Consider the following 10,310-nt stretch of genomic DNA (forward strand, 5'->3'; position numbering starts at 1 on the left):
TATATATATATATATATATATATCTCCCAAAAATTAATTATTCCATTCTAACCATAAGTTATTTTATTGAATAACAAAATGATTTAGAAAGTCATCATTTAATTCAATATAAAATGTAAAATAAAGGCCAAAATATTGAAAATACTTTGTCATTTAGAACCGCACGTTGGAAACATTTCTAATCAGAATCAATAATTATTGTAGAAAATTGGATTGAATCCCAATGAGATCCAAAGAATCTTTATAGTTGGAGTAATCCGGACTTGGAGTTTTATTCTCGAAAAATATCGCATTCGATATTTCTATGAAAATCTATAATTCATGTTACATATACTACAGCTTTTCATCGAAATATCGTATACGATATTTTTCAAGAATACAGCCCTAAAGTCGAGTTTGATTTTGTCGAAGCGGATAAGCAACGAGCCAGGTTGTATTCTCTAATAAATCAAGCCGGATCAGATGCTATCGAGCCTTGATATGCAGGATTACACAGATTTTCTCAGATCGCGGTTGCGCATCATGGTATGCAGTGTGAAAGCGACACCTCGACGACGCCAATTGCACCCTCCGGCTGAAAGGAAGGCCGATTGATCGAGAAGACGATCGTCCCGCGACTTGCGTTTCCTCCTGGAATGTACTCGTCGCGCGTGCCTCGTCGCAGCCTCAGGAGGAAGTCCTTCGGTCGCGAGGCTGTGGCAACGGCGATAAAGCACGAACCTGTCTCGCAGGGGAACGACAATATGCGCGCCGTTCGAGAATTTCACGCAACGAGGGAGTAGCGCGCCGAGGTCGCCGAGCGCGAGAGAGAAAAGAGTTCAAAAGGTCAATGCCTTCCTAGGGGCAGAGGGGGCTGGAGGGGGCGCAAGAAGAGGGATTACGCGGGAGGGAGTCGCGATACTACAAAGTGCTGTCGCGCGCTGTTACTTTCTAAAAATACGGATCTCATATTTGAGAGAGAAAGAGAGATAGAGAAGGAATGATAGGTGACTCTCGAGGATGCCTCCCGAGCAACTTGAAAACGCGCGCGAGATTGCAACACGATTAATTCGAGGAAACTTTCGAGGCTCGAGGTCAAGTAAGGCAAATATCCCATCGATTGAGAACGTGTCCTAATTTAGGACATAATCCTAAGTTATCCGTATAAAAAATTTCTTGGCATCTAATTGGGAATCAGCTCGATTTTCCAAAATAATTATGGATTCTGATCCTGTTCTCAACATGCAATTCCAAGTAAAAAAAAAAACTCAAAATGTTTTCCTAATATTTTCTTCTGGTCTTTGTTTTACGTTAGAATTAAATAAAACATATTGATTTTCCAAATAATTTTATTATTCAGTAAAATATATTTTAAATATATTAAAATTTTTAAATCAATATTTTAAAAATATCTTATTTTTTATATATTATTCTATTTAATAAAATATAAAATAGTTATTATAAAATATAAAATATGAAATAGTTATTTTATTCTATTGAATACAATAGTTGGTGTAAAAATGGGATTCTCTATTTGATGTCATAAAAGTATACCGACTGGAAATATTACCAACTGAAAAAAAAGCACGAGTAACCATTGTATTTTTGTTTTAATTTTAGACAGAGAACCCCCATGTTTGGGTTCAAAATGAAGTTCTCAATTACCATCGTAGTAGAATAATCAATTTTGAGACAAATTTTGCCATTCTAATCGGAATCTATGATGCATCTGGGAAAATCCTGGAAAATATCTATGCGGAAAATAATATACTTGTAAATTTTTACAAATTAATATCTCTAAAAAGCCCTTTTTGTTAAAAGATACACTATATTATAATATTATTTAATGAGCATTCGATTATTGAGTCTATATTGTTCAGTAACTAAAACATGATTAATTTTTCAGTTCAATTAACGATATAATCGACATAATCTAATATTCCACTAAAATTATAATTGATATTAATTGATTATATTTAATTTCCTATTATTTATCGATCATTGACAGAAAGTAAAGTTTTATGTAAACGTCAGTTTTATTAGTAATTCTATTATTTATTAATAAATAACGCAAAACTAATCGTGCTTTCTTATTAGCTCAGTCAGGAGACATTTACCTTACGTGTGCGTCTCGGATTAATTAAAATTACACGAGACGAGATCCACGCACCCGCGAAATCGGCGGAAGAGTGAAGATTTCGTCTAACAAGAGAAGGGTTAACACGTCTGCTAAATCGAAGAAAATCGCTCGAAAATCGTTTCTTCTCGGGCGAACCAGTTGAAACATGAAAGCCGGTTACGCGAAAAACTGGCAAAAATTGGCGACGTGTGATTAAGTGAAATTCATGTCGCGCTTAAAGAGGACAGGATTATTTTCGCTCCGCCTCTCTTGAACGGGGGCGAGGAGGAGGAAGAAAGGAACACAAAGGCCCCCGACACAGCGGCGGTGATGAAGACGAGCAACGCGGCACGACACGACGCGACGCTATCCGTTCTAATTATGCCGCTTTAATTACAGAGAATTGCCGTCCTTTTCCTCTACTTTTTACTTGCGCCGCGACCCGTGACGACACTCGCGACGTGCCGCGGCACTTTTGCACCTCGCGTCGACGCACCGTTGCAAATTGGAGGCAAGAGTTAATTCGATGTTAAGTATCCGTCTCCTTTGACGGTAACCCGACATCTTTATCTTTCTATACGCGATAATGTAACAATCGCGAATTTTATATAGTAGAAGTATTAAAAGATTCGATGCAAAATAGTGACAAGACTTTTTAATAAAAAATAATTTTAAGAATGAATTATTCCATTTCAAATATTTACATTTAAATTTTTCTACACACACGGGGAAAATATAGTAGTAAAAATTGCGTTAATATTTTTTTTAATGCTAGACTATACTGCTAAATGATAGCAAAAATTACTACAAAAATAGTAAATTTGATGATATCTACTTGATATACGATATAATACACATTAAGTAATTATAATGATCTTGTAATAAAAAGTCAAATGTACATAAGTATTTATAAACATGTAATACTATATCTATAATTAAATATATAATTTCAGGTATAATTCTCTATGCTCCAAAATTACAAAACTTTGGTTATAATTTTTACTACAATATTTTTTTCTGTTAACCGTGAAAAATTACTGAGTTTATATATTTCTACAATGAAAAAAAAATATCTATGAATAAAAAAATATTTATTCGATGGATACTAGTAACATATTAACTTATAATAAAAAATATAAATATAAATAAATATAAATTTAAAAATAAATATAAATAAAAATATAAATATAATGTTTTAAATAAAACATATAAAGTATATTTTTTAAATAAAAATATATATTTTTTAAGCATTAAATCCTCAGAAGTAATTGTTTATTCTATTTAAATAATAAGATTTAGATTTAAGCTATATATTATAATACTTATACCGAATAAATATTCTTTATTTTTTAGATATTTTTTTCAATGTATAGAAAATTAAATATATTTTATACGAGATTTTAATAATGTTCAATAATAATGAAAAAATAATTATTTCACTTCGAGTCTTACCAACTGAACATTTTTATCTAAAAAAAATGTTCGAATTTATATATTTATATAGAAAATATTTATATAGAAAATTATATAGAATTTTAATTATGATTTTATACGAAAATTCAATAATATTTAATAATCATGAAAGTAAGTAATTATTTTATTTTAGATATTTCCGTCTAAATTTTCCTATCTCAAAAACTTTTAAAACTTGTACATTTATATAGAAAAATTCAAGCTTCACAAGCAGTGATTTTACACAAAAGTCTATAACGAAAGAATGCTACATTTATTAGTTAAGAAATTGAGAAATCGCGAGACAACAAGTAACGCGCGACTGACTCTCAAAGAAAAATCTATCTCGTATTTTCGAGAGCAGTAAGAGCTCCTTCGCGACATGAAGGGTATAACATTTGGAAACTGTATCACGTAAAAAAACGTCGCATGTAAAAAAAAACGGTCGTACACTTTTTATGAACTTACGACACTCTCCGGCTCCCGCAAGGCGTGGACGCGGTTCTCTGCGAAGCTCCACGAAAGCGTAGGAAACTCGCACACGCACGTTGTGTCCTCTCACGGCACTATGTTTGGCGTTCGCACACGAAATTTATGCTTCCTGTCCACGCTCGTGGACGAGCTTCACGCATGTGTGACCGCGCGCCCTGCGTACGTGCGTATGAACAGACCACGCGTCTGTGTTATGTGTGTGCCTGCGACCTTGCATCCTTACGCGCGCGATTGCCTAACATTCCATTCTAAACAACAAAAAAGAAACAAAATTTCAACATTATACTTTTAAGTTACAACCCTTTTTGAGGAAAATTTTACTGAAAATCCACAGTACACGCCTTATATACTATGGATTACTATGGAAATTTTCCTCGAAAAGTAGCTTTTAGGATGCAATCTAATATTGTAACAAATTGTTTATCACACTGAATAAAATTCACACTAATAATCCCCCTTTTTTCTGTTGTTAGAGAATATATAATAGAATATATAATGTGCAAGCATGTTGAGAGAGAAATTGTCTTATGGGGAAATGTCTCACCGCGAGTCTCTCGGTCGTTTAGTGAATCAACTAATATTTTTCTTCTTTAGACAGAGAGAATGTTATAGCCTTTCATATTTTTTGAAAAAAATTCCAAATTGCTTGCAATTTTGCTACGTTTTTAGCAGTGTTCGTATTCTTTTCAAATTTTGAAATTCTTTTCAATTTTGCGACTTTATTAGTGCAGAAATAGTCTGTCAGTAAAGTTTATATCGCCAGAAATAATAAATTTCACTAAAAGCATAGCAGATTTTTTAATTACTAAAATATAAATAGAACTATAAGTATAAATAGAACTTATGAAATAAAAGGATAGTCAATTACTGTAAAATGTCGACCTATTTTTGCAAAATTCTATAACAATTTTCATTGTAAAATCCTCTGAATTTTGATATGATTCGTTATACTTGATTAATAAGTAATTTCATCAGTTGAATAAATTATTTCTGTTTACATGTATGACCGTTAATTAATGTTGGTTATTGATTTGGCAATTATTCTTACCGAAAAAAATTTTAATCGACTAATCATCAATAGTAATTTCGATCGCATTAGTAAAAATAGGTGGTCAAAATCGTCGGTAGTAATGCTAAAATTCCATTTGCACAGACGAGGAAAATACAAAAAATTCAAGATGTTCTCTCTCTCTTCCTGCGCGAGATGTAAAAATAATATTTTTAAACGAGAATTGCACTGGGGTAAGGGGGAGGGGTGACGATGCACCTTCGAATTCTCTTATATATGTGAAGGCGAAAATGAAGCGATTTGGGAAGACTCGCGCGGGCGGAGAACGACCGCAGGTGGGTGTCGTGGGCTGGTCGAGGTACCAACGAACAACGAATATAATTTCCGCCAACGTCAAATTACCTATTACGTCCGTCGGGATTTTCGTGGGTTTACGACGTCGCAATGGGAAACAATGCGGCACACGTCTATTACCCGACAAACGGTTCTCCTCGGAGAGAAAGAAAGAGAGATAAACTGTGGTGTCATTATCATCCGCCAACGTGAAACACATCGTCGATAGACTATTTCTGTTGGAGTTTTCGGGATTCCGCGATATCGTATCCGGAAACGGCGATGCTTGTTCACTGTCCAAAAACTCGAAAAGCAAGCGAAGTTTCGGAACGCGAAATATTGATGACGTTTGTCGACCAGATCGTGTTTTCGTACTTTGTAACAGAATTAACTGAAAAATTCAGGTCGGATTAAACGAATTCAACTTTTTTTAACTCAATTTTCAAGGTTATGCATGATAAATGAACTGTCTTGATTCTTTCAGTGAAATTTCCGAGTTGCTCAAATTTCTTATTTGCACACTGAGGAAGAAAATATTTAAAAAATAAGAAATATTTATACTAATAACATATTTACTCGTACTATATGCATATTTTTACATTAAAGAAAAAATTTCTTTCAAATGAGAAAAAATATATTTTTCTAAAACACTACCGGTGCTTTTCATAAGAGTAATTGTTCATTCTATTTAAAAGAATTTAAATTTAAGTAAATATGTTATTAGTATACAACAAATCAATATTTTATTATTTTTCAGATATTTTCTCTCAGTGTATAAAATTTAATTCAATAAGCTAAAAATTTAATTTAATAAGCTAAAAATTTTATTTAATAAGCCGATCATAAAATTGAGTCGATATATTAATAGTCGTATTTAGCATCTGATTTAATTAGATTTTTTAGGGATGAAATTGCTTGTATTAAGCAGTTAAATCAATCTCTTGATAGTTAAAATTATTATAAAACAATTATATGATGCATAAGACTATGTTTCAGTTTTGGTACTATCTTTCATTGCACACTGAGAGAAAAAATGGTTGTTCTAACTAAAATTATTATTTTTTACCCCAACCATATTTTTCGTAGTAAAATAGTAATACTAAATATGCATATAATGCTATTATCATTAAAAATAATAGTAGAATTTAATAAAAAAATAATTTTCCTGACCATAATTTATAGCAATTATTTCTCTTATTGTGATTATAGTTACAAACACGAAGTATTTTTTTCTTAGCACACAAAAAATATTATTTTACTGTTAAGAAAAGCAATTTGTCATTTGTAACATGTAGCATATTGACTATGTATTTTTCTGTATGTCGATAAAATTTAGCAGTTCAAAATCCTCCATAAAATTATTGGTTAAATCTGAGTTTCGTTCGATTGCAGTTCGCACGGCAAAATCTGCGTAATCCAGGAACTTGGATCTTTCTGTCCGATATTCTTTTCAGTGCACCGTAATTATAAATTAATCAGTCATAATTGTGGGCGGGTTCAAGCTTCTGATATCAGACTCGTTTCCGAATTGGGGCTGCCGGTTGCTTTCGGGGAAATGGTTAGCAACGAAAGCGACGGCCGACAATTAATGGAGATTGAGGGTCTTCTTCGGACCCGCATATCTTCCTCACTCTTCCCGGAGAGCCGTCATACGGGCGCGAATTTGTGAGACGACGACGAAAACCGGCAACTCTGAAGACGGCTAGTCCGCGTATGCGTTTTGGGAACGATTGCAGGATGGAAGATTGCATTGCGATCGAAAATGCTGAAGGCTCGCGCATAGCTCGACAGCGAGGATCGGAAAAACGGTGAAAGCGAGCTAGGTAGCGCGAATGTCGAGGGTGTCGCCTCTTTGATCGCCTCTCTTTGATCTCCCCCGGCTGACACCGTTCCGATTCGGTTCGCGTAACGCACGTAGCCGTGCAACGCGAAACGCGTGTGTATTATGTCAAGTGCCTAGTTACATGGAAATGTGCGCGGAATTAAAATGCAGCGTATCCTCGAGAGAAGAGAAGAGAAGCGGCGCGTTGACGACGTCTACCTCCCGCGAGACGTGCTTGCACTTCGCAAGTCTCCCAGAGAATTGTGAATTAGGAGTATTTAAAAATGTCGCACGTGTCGTCGCGAAAAGAACGCGCGGAATGGCTCGAAAACAGGGTGAGCTTCCGTGTGAAGAAACAGGTCGAGATTACAGGTGTTTCTTTTATAGGGAAATATGACTAATAATGTAGAGGAGACCGGGGTTATATAGCCTGAGGGCTATGTTGCTCATGTGCTTCTTTTAGTATTTAACTTGAGGAATAATGTGTGCAAAATCGCGAAATGATCTTTTTAAAACGTAAATACTTTTCCCTGAGTTTCATTGAAATCGGAATAATATCACAGTTAACTCTACAGTCGTCGCGCTACTTTTTGAACACGAGTCGACGCATGGGATCTTGAGAGACCCCAATATAAAAAATTATTTTATACCTTTTATGTTGAGAACTTAGATATTTTCTTTGTTTAATTAGGTTTTTGGGTTCATCTAAAATATAAGAAAAAACTATTTTGGATATAATATTCTCTTAAAGACCCCATACGACAACTGTAGAGTTAATAAATGGAAAAAACTGATTTGGTATTGTATTATCTAAGTAAATTTTCGAACCTCTCAAAATTTTCCATTAAAATTCATCATGCCTGAATCAAATTAAACAATGTACTACGGTGAAATTTCTTGCAAATGTATGATATACTGTTTCTGGTAATAAATGCAACTTTCATTTATAAAATTATTGAAATATATGCGTAATTAAAAATGATTGAAATATATGATGGACCGACATGTGGTCGGACGAGGTAAAGGTAATTGGCCCATAAAACCGGCTGGAGAGACCTTTCGCGGAGATTCTGGAATTATTAATCAGAGCTGCATTCTAAAACGTCCGTTTTGAGGAAAATTTTACTTAATACCTATAGTTCACGTTACATATACTGCAGAGTATCGAGTAGAATTTCTTCAAAAAGGACATTTTGGGATGCAATTCAGAATATACAGTGTGTCCCATAAGTTCGGCAACGGCAAGAAAACTCGGCGGGGGAGCATTTTAGAGAAAAATGTTTCGAATAAAAGTTGTAAGGCTTAAAAAGTCGCATTTAATGACAGTATTTAATGACAGTTATTTGACCTAAGATTACGTCGCCGGACAAGGTCAACTTTGCTTTTTTAGATAGAAATACATATTTTTTATTACGGCATTTTATTCTACGTGAAAAAGCAAACTTGTTTGAAAAAATTTTTTATACGACCTCTATTTTCTAAGATATTTACGTAAATATCTAAAAAATTATTGGTTTCAATAATTTTTTACTTGAATTCTATCAACTTTACCGAAAAATATCAAGAGATAAAAATTATTTATTTTGTTCTCATAGAGCTCTGAGAATTTTTTCAGAATTTTATATTAATTTTTTAGTACTGCATTTTCTTGCATTTTCTTGAAGTACTAAAAAGTTAACACAAAATTCTGAAAAAATTCTCAGAGCTCTTTGAAAACAAAATAAGCAATTTTTATCTCTTAATATTTTTCGGTAAAGTTAATAGAATTCAAGTAAAAAATTATTGAAACCAATAATTTTGTAGATATTTACGTAAATATCTTAGAAAATAGAGGTCGTATAAAAAATTTTTTCAAGCAAAAGTTGTTTGCTTTTTTACGTAGAATAAAATCCCGTAATAAAAAATATATATTTCTATTTAAAAAAGCAAAGTTGACCTTGTCCTGACCTTGGCGACGTCATCTTAGGTCAAATAACTACTGTCATTAAATGCGACTTTTTAAGCCTTACAACTTTTATTCGAAACATTTTTCTCTAAAATGCTCCCCCGCCGAGTTTTCTTGCCGTTGCCGAACTTATGGGACACACTGTATATTTACGTAGCCTTCTTATTTTGCACTACTGGACAACTAAATTCGGTATCAAGGCAAGATAGCTATGTTGCTACATGTTCATATTTTGGTTATCACAAAACAAAATATACGATCAACAGAGTCGTGGCGCACATTAATACGTAGAAGAAGATTGCCTCTGTCATGTTTATACAGTCAGTCACAACAATTAGCTGCCTGAGAAGTTGTAACTTCGAAATTCTAAAATATAAGACATTTAGCACCGGTTTCCCCCACGTCCTCTTCTTTTTCTCTTTTGAACGCAGAATTTGTGACCAGAGAGCGACCACAGAAACGAGACGCGCGCGCGTCGCTCGTCGCAGACCTCAATCACGCCAAGCCGTAACCTTTATAAAATCGTTGTACGCATACATCTCCATTAAATCGACATAATGATCGAATTTACATTTGATGAGTGTACACGCTCACCGAGGAGACTCCGCATTCCCATTAAACATTCGAGAGCGCGGCTCTGTGTAACGCGAATTCCGACGCTCTCCGAGCGCCGCGCCCGAATTCTTACTTTCGTAAAGTCGTTCGTAGTAATGTCTCATACTGGTCTTTTTTCTTTTAATTCTTCGTCCCACGTTCTTTACTTGTCACTCAGAAATGTCCTATCGTAGGAAAAACGAGTGAATTTTAATTGCGTATTTTGCAACTTTCGTGTCAGAACAACTTGTCTGATTGTATATGACAATTTTTATATCAATATTCGCTTCGTATTCTTCTTCTTCTTTTTTTCGATCTTATCAGGTTTGTCAGGGGGTTCACCCGCAAAATAAACAGATCAACCGCCTACAGTTAAGTTCACGTTTAACGTCTTATTCGGGCGACAGGAATTACGGAGTACGGTGAAATAGCCGTCCATTAACCGCGTAGCGTGTGATTTAAGTTACCCGATGATTATCCACGCTTCGTATAAGACGCGGCACAGCAACTTTTCTCCCGTCTCTCTCGTCTGTCTCCTCCTCCTCCCCCCCCCCTCTCTCTCTCT

General features: G+C 34.5%; 1 protein-coding gene across 5 annotated transcripts in view; it reads right to left on the reverse strand.

The window, feature by feature from the left end:
• Positions 1 to 10,310, reverse strand: part of LOC116850999 (activating transcription factor 3) — a 73,022-nt gene that overhangs the window by 37,122 nt on the left and 25,590 nt on the right. For 3 of the 5 annotated variants that reach the window (XM_032829947.1, XM_032829951.1, XM_032829946.1), the window contains one exon: positions 4,019 to 4,290. The exons of the other annotated variants lie outside the window; for them this stretch is intronic. The gene's annotated coding sequence lies outside the window, so the exon portion shown is untranslated. The remainder of the gene's footprint in view (positions 1 to 4,018; positions 4,291 to 10,310) is intronic. 5 annotated transcript variants of the gene reach the window in all.

This window comes from Odontomachus brunneus, unplaced genomic scaffold (genome assembly GCF_010583005.1).
Source record: "Odontomachus brunneus isolate Ranch 3 - 2012 unplaced genomic scaffold, Obru_v1 Obru_scaffold_164, whole genome shotgun sequence".
Taxonomy (NCBI): Eukaryota; Metazoa; Arthropoda; class Insecta; order Hymenoptera; family Formicidae; genus Odontomachus; species Odontomachus brunneus.